This window comes from Pteropus medius, unplaced genomic scaffold (assembly GCF_902729225.1).
Source record: "Pteropus medius unplaced genomic scaffold, Ma_sr-lr_union100, whole genome shotgun sequence".
NCBI classification, from domain to species: Eukaryota; Metazoa; Chordata; class Mammalia; order Chiroptera; family Pteropodidae; genus Pteropus; species Pteropus medius.
In genome coordinates, this window is record NW_024341372.1 from 125 (window position 1) to 13,922 (window position 13,798).

The 13,798-nt window shown below is 41.7% G+C and overlaps 1 non-coding gene across 1 annotated transcript; it reads left to right on the plus strand.

Annotated features, from left to right (window-relative positions):
• The first annotated feature begins 8,169 nt into the window (after window positions 1-8,169).
• Window positions 8,170-8,288, plus strand: LOC120592868 (5S ribosomal RNA). The gene has a single exon (XR_005650229.1). It is a non-coding gene; the product is annotated as a 5S ribosomal RNA (ribosomal RNA).
• Window positions 8,289-13,798: the final 5,510 nt, after the last annotated feature.

A 13,798-nucleotide genomic window follows, 5' to 3' on the forward strand; every position in this document is an offset into this window, starting at 1 on the left:
TTGTCAAAGACTGCATGGCATCTTATAAAGGTACCCCTCCTTTGGCATGCCATTTAGTTTGTAGTCACTTAGTTTGATTGTTTCCTGTAGCATTTCCATGACCATACATCTTGTTCTGCCTCTCCTCTCCCCATTCCTTTACTGGGAGGCTATAAAACAAAGTGTGTGTTAATGTGGGAAGCTGTGCTGCTCATCTAATAGTAAAACGACCTAAGTCTATCATCCCTGGAGGGAAAGTTGCACAGAATTGTCCTCACGTCAGGCATGGCCTTCTCCCGCAGGGGCGGGGCCGGATGGGGTGTGGCTTAGCAGGGTGTCCTAGGTGACGTCAGAGCAGACGTCAGCCGTACCCATAAGCACTCTGGGCTGAGCTAGTGCCTGAGGAAGCTGCACGTTGTGAAGGAACGTGTCCGTTGCGCCCTCGAGGTACATACAGGCCATGGGAGCACTAAGCAGTCGCGTGCTGTGGCTCTGGGGAAGGTGTGCCCCACAGCAGCAAGGTGCCATTGGTATTGAGGAAGCGGAGGTGGTGGAGGCAGCCATGGCAACGGCCGATGAGGTGGAGGAGAGCGTTCAGGCCGGACCCACCACCAGTCAGGGTGGCCTCAAGCGGAAGACAGTCTCGGGGGAGCCTCACGAAAAAGAGCCCCACCGGAAGCGCGCCAAAGACAGTTCAGGGTCCAATTACGAGGCACTCTTCACGAGGGGAGAAGGCAGCGATGTGCAGATCTGTGCACTGGGGGAGGCATGGAACTTACACAAGGACTACTTGTGCCAGTCAGGTTACTTCGCTAGCATGTTCAGTGGTGCTTGGAAAGAAGCAACTATGAATACTATAGAGTTGCAGATGCCTGACGAGAACATTGATTGTGAGGCACTGCACAAGGCTTTAAGCTCCCTGTACCAAGATTACGTATTCATCCCACCCAATCGAGTCATCTGCCTCTTGGCTGCAGCCAGCATGGTGCAGCTGGACGAGCTGATTCAAAAGTGCGGGGAGGTCATGAAGGAGACTGTCAGCGCCCAGACCGTGTGCAGCTACTACTACTCTGCTGAGAGCTATGGCCTCCCAAACATCAGGACCATGTGCTTCCAGTGGCTGCTGGACAACCTGATGACCCAGCGTAGTGAGCACCTATTGAGAGAAGTCAGTCTGGATCTCATGAAAGAACTCATCGCCTCTTCAGAGCTCTTGGTGGTGGAGGTGGAGATGGACGTGCACACCAAGCTGAAAAAGTGGTTGTTTCTACAGTTGCAGCCGACATGGAGTGGCCCTCACAGAGCCTTATTGTCCGATGCCAACTTGTGGTTTGCCAGGTCCAAGAGGGAGTCAGAGGACACCCCTTTCCTGGAGACTGAGGAAGGGCAGAGCCTTCGTGCCAGTGTTCCAGTAGCTGCGGCTGGCCTACATGATTTGTGACCTGCATTCAGCACGCACCATTGACCAAGATGCGCTGATCCCGGCCGCATGGCTGGCCCCAGTGTACAAAGAGCAGTGGCTTGCCCTCCTCCGGGCTGAGCAAACCAGAAATCTCGGGCCCATCGACGTCAACATGTCGGACCTCCAAGAGAACAGCATGCGGTGCGGGGGCCAGCTCCGCAGGGATGAGAAGTGCAGCTGGCGGTGGGCCGGCTTCAACTTTGGCTGGGATCTAGTTGTGTGCTACACCAACCGGTGCATCATTTTCCGACGCAGCGTGTTGAACAAGCCCTGTGGCCTCGGGGTCAGTTTACCCTGGCAGAGAAAGATCGTGTTCCGTCTGCGCCTGGCTTCCTTGGACAGGGCTGGAAGAGCCGTTTTCAGAAAGGACACAGAATACCAGGTGATTTCTCTGAGAAAGCATCAAGAGCTAGAGGTAGTGAACCTGGAGAACCAAGATGTGGTCTTCCCCATATACGTGGCCTGTAACTTCCTGTACCTCCCCAGAGAGGGGCACTGTCCAGAGTGAGGACCCGTGCAAAAGCTCAGATAGCTGAACAGCACTTCCCTGGGCACAGGGGTGGCCAGCTTTCTCAAGATGCCAGCTCCCTCTGTGGAGTCAGCTGGCCTTGCCCATCTCTGGTGACCAAGTCTGTCAGAGGCCTTGTTGAACTGTATCTCATAAGTTGAGACTGTTTACCTACACATATGAAGAGGACACTAAAATTTTAAAGCCTCCAAACACCACCAGAACTCATTCATGCTATTAATGGGGAAATCTATACTTCTTCATTTACTATACCCCCAGCCCCCCCCCCCCACATTATTATTTTCTTGGAAGACAAAGACCAGTTGATCATGGGAGAGAAACTGAATTTATCTACTCTACTACTCTTAGTGAAACTCTTTTCCTTCAGTTTGATTAAATGAATGTTGAATATTTTGACGTCTCTTTCATTTGTTGTGTTGACAGCAGTCCTACCCCACTCGTAATCTGCCCTTACACACCCTGGTTCCATTCTGATTGCTCCCCCTTCCCCATTTCCTGCCACTGAATGTAGTACTTGGTTTTCATGGTCTCTCACTGTGTGAACACACCCAGACTACACTGATAATCTTGTTTTTGGTTGTTCTTAAGATTACATTGATGTTAATTAGCCTTTATTCGAACTTTTCTAGCATTTTTAACCCCAGAAAGACATTTCAAACTTTGTACACCCTATATTGGGTGTGGAGTGGAAGGAAGCAGTTTGATTATATGAGGATATTTCTTTACTAACTATAGTTGTTTCTGTGACATACAGCCATAAATTATTTATGCATCAGAAACTACTCTTTGAGCAAGTTGATGGCCTTTGCTCTTCAGATATATTTGATGTTCAAATTGTACTTGGAAAGACTGTGTCTTGCTTAAGAGCAGGATTGGTAACATCTGGAATGGAATATCTTTGAATTATAATGGGGATTACTTGGCATCTGGAAATGGGGTCAGAAGATGGGATGCCCAAGCAAGTAATCAAAAGTGTGAGGTAGAATGTGTTTTTATCAAGAAAAGAAAAAAAAAATAAAACTGCCACTATCCCATTCCCTCCAAAATGCCCTACTTGTTTGCACTTTGAGTGATTGTTGTGGTTAAAGAAGGTCAACACATTGAAAACTCTGTTTAAGAACCCATACAAATAAATACATACTTCAAGAGTATAAAAAAAAATAGAAAGTGAACATAAATTTAAAAATTAAACAGATTTAATAGTTCATTTACTCAAAACTAGAATTTTTCTTACTGGTGTATATTTATCTTCCCAATTAGATTTTATCCTTTATCATTCAGTGAACAAATTACTTTTGACTATTTATTTAATTATTTATTCACTTACTCTTTAAGGAGATGTGAAAGGTTTCATTATCCCCAACACACAAAATAGTGTTAAAGTAATAGTTACATAACAGTTATAGGGACTGGCTCAAGTAGGAAGCTGCTGTTGCTCCCTTTGATGTTTGCCCTTAATTTTGCATTTTTCCGCTCTAAGTTCCCTTGTACTCTGTTTACCGAACTAACTACAAACAATAGGCCTCCTGTCTGTCTGTCAGTCTTTTTTTTTTAATAACTAAAGTTGAAGAAAGAATAAATCATTATTCAGTAGAAGGGTAATAATGTTTGTTTTTCTGTAAAAATTTCACTTCTTTTATATAAAATTTCTAAGTAGTTTCAAATTACTTTTTCTTGAGCTGAATGTCAAGATGCCATTTCATCAAAAATAGGTATCCTCACAGGAAATTCAAAGACCACGAAGCTAGAAGTACAGCTTAACTGAGAGGTCTGCTTTTATTTGCCAACCCAACTAGTTTTAAATCTTTAAATTGCTCTTTGCTGTTTAAATAGAAGAGTGTTTCATAATTTACAAATAGAGAAGAAACACGGTCATTTAAGCATTTGATCTCTCACAAACCCTAGTTGTTGCCATTTGCCAGCTTGAGCTGTTATTCCAGTAACAGTCTTTAATTTTTGATTTTCCTTTTCTTTCTTTTCTTTTAGACTGCTAAGGCTGAGGAGCACAGATTCCGACATTAACACACACTTTGTTTTATAGCCTCCCAGTAAAGGAATGGGGAGAGGAGAGGCAGAACAAGATGTATGGTCATGGAAATGCTACAGGAAACAATCAAACTAAGTGACTACAAACTAAATGGCATGCCAAAGGAGGGGTACCTTTATAAGATGCCATGCAGTCTTTGACAATGATGAGGATTTATCCCTGTCTCTGTCTTTCTCTCTTTGTATATCTGTCACAGTCTCTCTGTCATTCCCGATCTCTGTCTCTATTGTCTCTGTCTGCATCCTTGTCTATCTCCGTCCGCCTCTGCCTTTGTCTACCTGTCTCTTTCTCAGTCTATCTTTGTCACTCTGTGTCTCTGTCTTATCGTCCCTTTCTGTTTCTATCTCTGTCGATCTATGTCTGTCTGTCTGTCTGGGTCTCTATCTTTCTGTCTGTCTCTCTATTGCTTCTGTCTATGCCTGTTTTTACCTGTATCTCTCTGTGGCTCTCTTTCACTGTCTCTGCCTCCCTGTCTCTGTCTCCCTACTTGTGTCTGTCAGCCTCTGCCTGTCTCCCTGTCTCAATTGGTAACTGCCCTTGTCTGTCCTAGTTTGTACATGTCCTGTCTCTCTGTCTGTCTCTGTCTCACTGTATCTCTGTCTCTGTCTGTCTCTATCTATCTGTCTGTCATCATCATCATCATCATCATCATCATCATCATCATCTATCTACCTATCATCTATCTATAGATCTGCCTTCTCTTTCTGTGTATCCCTATCTACCTGTCTTTTCTGGGGGGGAGGAGGGGGCTTATGTCTGGCTCTGTCCATCTTTTGGCCTTTGTCTGTCTGTCCAACCAGCTGTCTGTCTGTCAGGCTGGCCTGTCTCCTGCTGTTTCTGCTTCTGGCTCTATTAGATCTTTTGCTATTCTGTCTCTACCCTCTGCCTGTCTTAAGGAGGCAGGACTGAAATATGATTACGATTTAGTACACAAAACACTTCTGTTATGTTCCCTTTCATTCGTGACCCTGAGACAGATTTAACAGTCTGTAAGAAAAGACAGGTTAACTGTCTTAGGGTGCACTTTCAAAGATATGAGACCTAAATAAACAACGGCCTATGAAGGAGAAATAGGTGTCCCAAGGATATAGGTGTGGTAGACACAAACAGCAGATGAGTGTAAAGTATGCTATTGCGGAAAGGGTCTATATATAAACAACACAAAGATGACACTGGAATTTTGATGCAACATCAATCAATGTGCTGGAAAAAGAAAAGCATCTTTTTAAGGGGAAAAGAAAAAGATGGGGGAGTGTTTATCCATAAGGCCTCCAGGAAGGTGCTCAGCATGTCTCAACCACAGAATTTGGAAATAAAGATGCCTTATGAGGGTTAAAATAGTAAGATGTACCTATTCTATAAGTGCATGACAAAAACTAAATTGGGGTCTTTAAAAAATACATTGAAACAAAACCCAAAGTTTCAATGTCATCACCTATTTAGCTAGGGATATGACTCCTAAGACATTTGTATTTTATGAGTCCGCATAAGAGTCGCCCTTTTCTTATCCACCCAGTTATGTGGGCCTTCATGCCCTTCCCTTTATTCAAGGTGAATCACTTGAAGGGGGTGTGTAATGCACCCCATATCCCAAAGTTTACTTGCTTAACTGCAGTCACCATCTAAATGTCTTAGACTCTGAAATTCATATCCCATGCACGGTCCTCTCTTTTGACCCCAGACCTATATCCAACAGTCTGCTCCACAACCTGGAAATCTCAAAGGTGCTACAATCTACAAAGGGACAAAATAGAATTTATGTTCCAGGCAACAAATTTTAATATAAGTGTAGCTTCCTTCTTCATTTGAATAAATGAGTAGAAAGACATTGATGGTGATAAAGGGATAATAACCGAGATGTTTGCAGAAAGCTATACTTCCTCAAGTGTTTGTGTTTCAAAAATAAAATTTGCCTTTGTATGTTTTCTGATCATCTAATGCCTTATAGGGTGTAGAAGTATATCGGGGCGGAGGAATATTTGTTCATGCTGTTCGGAAGGTAAGCAGCATTTTTTTCCAGTAGGCAAGAGAACTGAAATTCACTTCATATTGAGAAAATAAATAGCTAATTGATATAGGAACGGTCTTTAGGAATGATTTGATTTAACGGTTCAGGGGAAAGTTTGGTTTTGACTGTGAAAACATTTTCCACATCAATTGCTGTGATTATATCCCCAGGTTAGACACCACAGGATGAATTCACTCCATATTGTAGCAAAATTCAACTATCGAATTTGGCTTAAGGCCTAGGATCAGGGTAACAGGACACAGTGGAAAGGATGAAAACAACTTGGGCAAATTCGTGCTAAGATTTGAATACTCGAAAGATCTTTAATTCTCTGAGAAGTATTCATCACATAGGCACAACGCAATACATCGGCAATACCCGTCAATTATTAAAAATAAAAGAAGGCGATGGTAAAAATAAGAAGCTAAAAGCAACTGTTGTTTTCGATTAGCATGTTTGAAGTATGTGGAATTTTATGAAGAACTGTGGCTCTAAGTGAATTAAAATTTTCCAAGCAGTCACGTTTGGGGGTGAAGACAAGTGATTGAGTCTGATCCACCAGTAGGAGAGGAGACTTCTGCTAGAGCTGCATTCTCTAATATGGTAGCCACTAGTCATATGCGACTATTTAAATAGATTAACAATAAGTAAAATTGAAAATTCAGTCTCTCAGTCTCACTAGCTACAATTGAAGTGCTCAAGAGCCGCATGTGAATAGCAGCTATTGTACTGTTTACAGCGCAAATACAGAGCATTTCTATCAGTGCAGAGAGTTCTGTTAGGTAGTGCTGTTTGTTAGATAGTGCTGTTCTGTAACCAGTTGCCTCGAGTGAATTTTACCTTTCCTTCTACTTCCGAATATATAGGTTGTCTGGATAACCTCTAAGTGAGTTGGTGTTGCCTGTTGGGGTGGGGAGGAGTTAGAAAAATAGAAGTATACGGTGGTCATATTTAGATTTACAGGGTCTCATTAGTCTCATTGTGCTTGTTGAAACGTTGTGGAGGCTAGGGACTGGGCTTGGGAAAGTTTGGTAACGGTCCAAAGGGATGGTTTGTTCTGAAACCCTATGCTCTGGAACTTGAAGAATTCGGGTCTTGCCTTCTGTAGCACATAGGGCATCACCTGGTTGTCAGGTCTTCCTCTCAAACTCATTGTCTAAAACACAGCTTTGCTTTTCTTCTCCCATTCCACTAGCATGGAAATCCATTTTCAATATATTTTATGTTTGGTTTTCACTCTTTTTATTGTTAATATCGCCACCATTATGCTGGCCCTCTTCTCAGTCTCAAGGCCTTGGAATTGTTGATTGAAAGCATACAAAATAAATGTCTCTGTAAACTGAAAATTACTTTATAAATATTAGCACATGGGGTTATTGTAGTAATCATATTTGATTCTTCATTTTGGTTTGTCATCAAGTTTAACGTGATACAGTATGTCAATGCCTTCTAGCTAAAGACCACCAGGAACACATTTGTACTGAACAAGTTGGATTTATCATTTGTTGCTGTGAGAGAACATGCACACGATGGGGAAAGATGGGCAGTATAAGTAAGAGGGTGATAGAAAAGGCATATTAAAGGATTTAGGCTTGTGTTAGGTGATTTGGCTGAGGGTTTAAGGAAGCAGTTTTGATCTGGATTGGATGCTGTCAGGAATAGCAAGCATGCCTGTCGCTGAGTATCTTAATAACTCTCTTGTATAGAGAGAACAGATTAGAGAGAGTTTAAAGATGCAACTGCTAAAAACGATGAATCAAAGAAAGCAAAAACAAAACTAGCAGTCACTCATATAAGCTAAGAAAGGGGTGTGTGGTGGCTTGTACAGTGGTCTTGGTTTTGTCTGTGCTTCGAAAAAAAAATTTTGATGTGCCTTTGTTTTTTCTCACTTAATCGTGGCCTCAGAATGACCTCGTCTGAAGTTGGCATTCTGTGAGATTTTTTAAATGTCCAATGAGAGAATGGCAAGTCCTAGCCTGGATGTCAGAAGTTTTGTTTTGCTTTGTTTTGTTTTTCCTCTCTCTTTCAGTACCCTTAATGGCCAAGGACAGACAACACTGGGCCACAAGACATTAATCCATGTTATCTAGATTTTTTTTTTCACCATTGCTCTGATTTTTCTGATCAAGAGTTTGTTTATTTAAGTCTACAGCCATGCTACCCTGAACGAGCCCGATCCCATCTGATCTCGGAAGCTAAGCAGGGTCGGGCCTGGTTAGTACTTGGATGGGAGACCACCTAGGAAGACCAGGTGCTGTAGGCATAAAATATAAAAAAGTAAGGGGTTGTAAGCTGACAAGGTCCTTGCAGTCTGTGAGGTTAACCAAGGGTTGCCTCGCCTAAAAAAAAAAAAAAAGTTTGTTTAGTTAAAATGAAATAGTACAAATGACTCTATGATGAAATCTGGACAGTTTAGATAAAGATGGACTAATTCTTTAAGAAAATAAATACCCCTAAGATTAAATAAGCAACGTGAATATCCTTATAACTGTTAAATAAATTGAATTTGTAGTCAAAAACATTCCAAAAAGAAAATCTCCAGGTACTTGTGATTTCATTGGAAAATCCTTCCAAACAGTTAAAGAATGAATAATTTACACCGTATACATATTCTTGCAGAAAATTTAAGAGGAAGGAATACTTCAGAATTCCACAACTCATGTTATGAGGTTGAGGTTACCTTGACACTAAAACCAGATAAAGACATTACTAAAAAAGTTATCTACAGTCCAATACCCCTAAAAGACATAGATGAAAAAAAATTGTGAAGAAAATATTAGCAGATCATGTCCAGCAACATATTAAAAAGAATAATACACCATGACCAAGAGAAATAGATCATGGGAATGCCAAGCTGGTTCAACATTTGGAAATTAAACAATGTAATCCTCCGTATTAACAGGCTGAAGAAGAAAAACCACAAGACCATCACAATCGATGCAAAGAAAGCATTCTGACAAAGTCCAACATGTACTCATGATTAAAACTCTCATAAATGTAGGAGTAGACTGGTACTGTCTCAAACAGGTAAAACACATTTACAAAAAGAAAACAAAAACAAAAACCTAGAGCCAACATTATATTTACTGTTGAATTACTGAATGCATTTCCCCTGAGTTCAGGTACCATGTAATGAAGTTCTATCCCAACATCACACTGAAAGTCTGAGCTGATGAAATAAGGCAAGAAAAAGAAATGAGTATACATGCAGCTTGGAAAGGAAAAAGTAAAATAATTCTTACTCGCAGTAAACATAAATGTCTACATAGGAAAACGCAAAGAATTTACAAAAAAAAAAAAAACCCTTTTAAAACCAATAAGGGAGTTTAACGAGGTGGCAGAATACAAGGTCAGTGCACAAAAGTCAAACTTGTTTCTATGCATTAGAAATGTTCAATTGTATGCAAAACAATGAACCTCCATATAAGCCTGACTCCTTATATAAAAGTTAACTCAAAGTGGATCAAAGGTCTAAAGGTAAACTGTAAAATTATGAAACTTTGAGAAAAACCATAGGGGGATATCTTTATAAATTAGGTTTTGGCAAGGACTTATTAGATATGACATTAAAATCATGATCCATAAATAAGATAATGGATAAGTTGGACTTCAAGTTTAAAAACTTTTGTTCTTCTAAAGACACTATTAAAGAAGGAAAGAATAAGCTACAGCCTAGGAAATGTTTGCAACTCAAATATCTGAAACAGGATTTGTATTCAGAATATATAAAGAACTCTCAGTACAAATTGGTAGTTACAAAATAGTCATGGGGATGTGAAGTATAGCATAAAGAATATAGTCAATAATATTGTAATAACCATGTATAGTGTCAGATGGGTACTCGAGCTATTGGGATGATCACTTCGTAAGCTACGTAAATGTCTAATTACTATGTTGTACACCTGAAACTAATATAATATGGTATGCCAACCGTAATTGAAGAAAATTATTTAAAAAATAAATCTCAAAAATAACGACAAATGAAAGAGAAACAGGAAAAACAACTCTCAGAACTCTATAAGTGAATGAACATCCTAGTTGTAAAGTGAGCAACAGACACTGCGACTTCAAGCAAGATGATGTAAGGATGGCACACAAGCACATGAACAGTGTTCAACATCATTAGCTATTAGGAAAATTCAAACAAATCTGAGATACCAACACACACCTATTCAGATGGCTAAAATTACATACACACACATACACACGCACCCCCTCCCCCCCGACGCACACCTTACCAAGTGCTGGGGATGACGTGGAGCTACTGGAATTCTCAGACATTGCTGATGTGAATGCTAAAAGTTGGAGCCACTTTTAGCAATAAACAAATTTGGAAGACAGCGGTTTGGCAATTTCTTCCAAATTAATTAATTAATTAATTAATTAATCAGTTTATTTATTTATTTATTTAAAAGCTATATATATTTTAATTTTCCAATTACACTTGGCATACTATATTATATTATATTATATTATATTATATTATATTATATTAATTAGGTGTAAATATTATATTAGGTGTAGTTTCAGGTGGAAAACATAGCGATTAGACATTTATATAACTTACGAAGTGATCACCCTGATAGATCTAGTACTCATCTGACAGCATACATATTTATCACAATATTCCTTATGCTATACTTTACATCCTCCTGACTATTTGGTACCTACCAATTTGTACCTCTTAATCCCTTCCCTTTTTTCACCCATCTCTACCTGCCCCCATCTGGCAACCAACAAATTGTTCTCTGTATCTATGAGTTTATTCCTGTTTTGTTTATTTTGTTCTTTAGTTTCCACGTGTAGGTGAAATCACATGACATTCGCCTTTCTCTGTCTGACTTATTTTACACAGCCTAACTTCCTAGAGGACCATCATTGTTGTTGCAGATGGCAAGATTTCATTTTTTTTTTTTTATGGCTGAGTAATATTCCATTATATATATGTACCACTTCATTAACCATTCATCTATTGATGGGCACTTAGATTGCTTCCATAACTTGGCTATTGTAAATAATGCTACAGTGGACATAAGAATGCACATGTCTTTTGAATGTATTTTGGATATATCTTGTTTGGGACTCTCAGCACTTCCTGGGCTTGGATGTCTATTTCCTTTTCCAGCTTAGGGAAGCTTTTCATCATTATTTCTTCAAATAAGTTTTCAATTCCTTGCTCTCTCTCTCTTCTCCTTCTGGTACCCTTATGATGCGAGTGTTGGTATGTGTGACGTTGTCTCAGAGGCCCCTTAAACTATTCTCAATTTTTTGAATTTGTCGTTGTTATTGCTGTTCTGATTGGGTGATTTCTGCTACTTTATCATCTAAATCACCGATTCGATCCTCTGCTTCATCTAATCCACTGTTGATTCCCTATGATGTATTCTTCATTTCGGTTATTGTATTCTTCACGTCTGACCGGCTTTTTTATGTTTTCTATCTCTTTGTTAGAGTGCTCAGTGAGTTCATCTCTTCTTCCCCTAAGTTAATTGAGCATCCTTATAACCAGTGTTTTGAACTCTGCATCTGGTAGATTGCTTGTCTCCATTTTGTTTAGTTCTTTTCCTGGAGCTGTTGGGAGCCGAGCTAACTTGGCGAGCTCTGAGATAAGTGGCACTAAACTATTTGAAGCACTCAGTATTTTCAAAGAAGGGAGCTTGATAGCAGAGCAGAGAGTTCTGAGTTGTGAGAGCTTCATTGTTTTGCAGGATAAGTAATTTGGCTGACCTTGGGTCTTGACTGCTGTTTTCTCATTGCAATGCTATAAGTAGTATGTTCTAAATAAACTCGGGGCTGCAGTATTTACTGTACGCCCTCCCGACTCTATCTCTTGTCTCTGTCTTTTCTTTAATCCTCACTCCCCCTCTCAGGTGCTGTTCATCTCAGCTGGCTGGCTCCGGCATGGAGCTTTGTTTGTTGTTTCATTTGAGACATGTGTCTTTGTCTCCTCATTTTGGCCACTTCTCTGTATTTATCTCTATGCATTAGGTAGGGCTGCTATGACTCCCAGTCTTAGTAAAGTGGCCTTATGTAGTAGGTGTCCTGTGAGGCCCAGTGGCGCAGTCTCCCTGATCACCTGAGCCAGGTGCTCCAGGTGTGTCCCTTGTATACGTTGTGTGTGCCCTCTTGTTGTAGTTGTGCCTTGGTTGCTGTTTGCATGTCAAGGGATTGACCCTCAGGCTGATTGTTTGTGAGGACTGGCTGTTGACTATAGTGGAGGAGCTTTGTGCAGGGGCTGACCCTACGCGGCAGGATTTGCTTTAAACAGGGCTCTGGTGCTTTCCCAGTCTTCCCCTTGGGTGTGTCGTCCTCAGATGCAGCCCCTTGGTGCTTAGTCCAAAGCCAGCCACTGGGCGTGCTGGCCCTGGGACTTCCTGGGACGGACCCTGCCTCAGGCCAAGTTCAGTTGCAGCCTATGCCCTGCCCGGGGCTACCTGGCATGAGCCACCAAGCAATCTGCAGATGGCCCCCACCCACATTGGGCTTGGGAGGGGCCTCTAGAGGGTAAGCCTCGAACCGAGGCTGGCTGCCGCTAGTGCCGGACTTGAGGCTGCACAGCCTGAGGTTAAGGGCACATGCCGAGGCCAGATGATGTGTGTTTGGGTTTTGTGAACCTTTGAGAGATTTTTAGGGAAGTCCGCAGCATGAACCAAGACAGGCCGTTTGTATGGAAAAGCCACTGGAAGTGGCTTGGGTGGGCCTGCAAGTTGGGTAGGGTGGGGGTCTCAGGATTTCACCAGGGTTGGGTGACCAGGCGTTAGCCAGGTTGATGGAGACTCAGATATCGAGGCGGCCTGATCACTGGATATGGAGGGGGAAGGCTCAACAAAAGAAAAGTGGCCTCCTCCAGCACTTCTGTCTGGAAGAAGGCTGCCCTTCCAGCCCTCGCCCTGAAGCCAGACAATTCAGTTCCTCTGCGTATGGCCCTGGCGCCTTTCGAGCTGCTGCCCCAGCACTGGAGCTCAGAGCGAGTGAGTTCTTCAGCAGGTACATCTGCGCACTGGCCCTTTAAGAGAAACACCTGGGACTCCCTCAGCCCTGGTTCTCACTCAGACACAATCTCCACTGATTTTCATATCCAGATTTCGTGGGAACTTCTCTTCCAGGCACTGGAACCCTGGGCTCGGGAGCCTGCTGTGAGGCTGGGACACCTCACTCCGCAGCTGAGAGTTCCCTCCTGATTTTTAACCACCACATGCGGGTATGGGGCCAGCCTGTTCCTCATCTCCGCCCTTCCTACCAGTCTCGAGGTGGCTTCTTCCATATGTTCTTAGTTGTAGGACTTTTGCTCAGCTAGACGTCAGGCGATTTTCAATGATGGTGGTTGTGTGTCTTGGTTGTAATTTTGATGTGGCTGTGAGCGGAGGCAAGCACAGCATTTACCTACTCTGCCACCTCGACTGGAAATCCTTCTTCCAAACTAAACCTACACTTCCCATGGTCCAGCAATCCAACTGCTGGGTACCTAACCTAAAAAATTAAAAACTTATTTTTACTAAAAAACCTGTATGCAAATGTTTATGATAGGTCTATGCATATTTCACAAACACTGCCTTTCAACAGATAAATGGATAAAACAAACCATGGTACATTCATACGTTTAAATTGAACGAACTATTGATGCATGCAACAACTTGGATAGATTACAAGATTCACTATAATTTCATTTACATATCATTCTCAAAATGACAAAATTATACTGATGGAAAATAGATCGGTGGTTGCCAAGATTTGGGGCCGAGGTAGTGGTGTGATGGAACAGTTCCATATCCT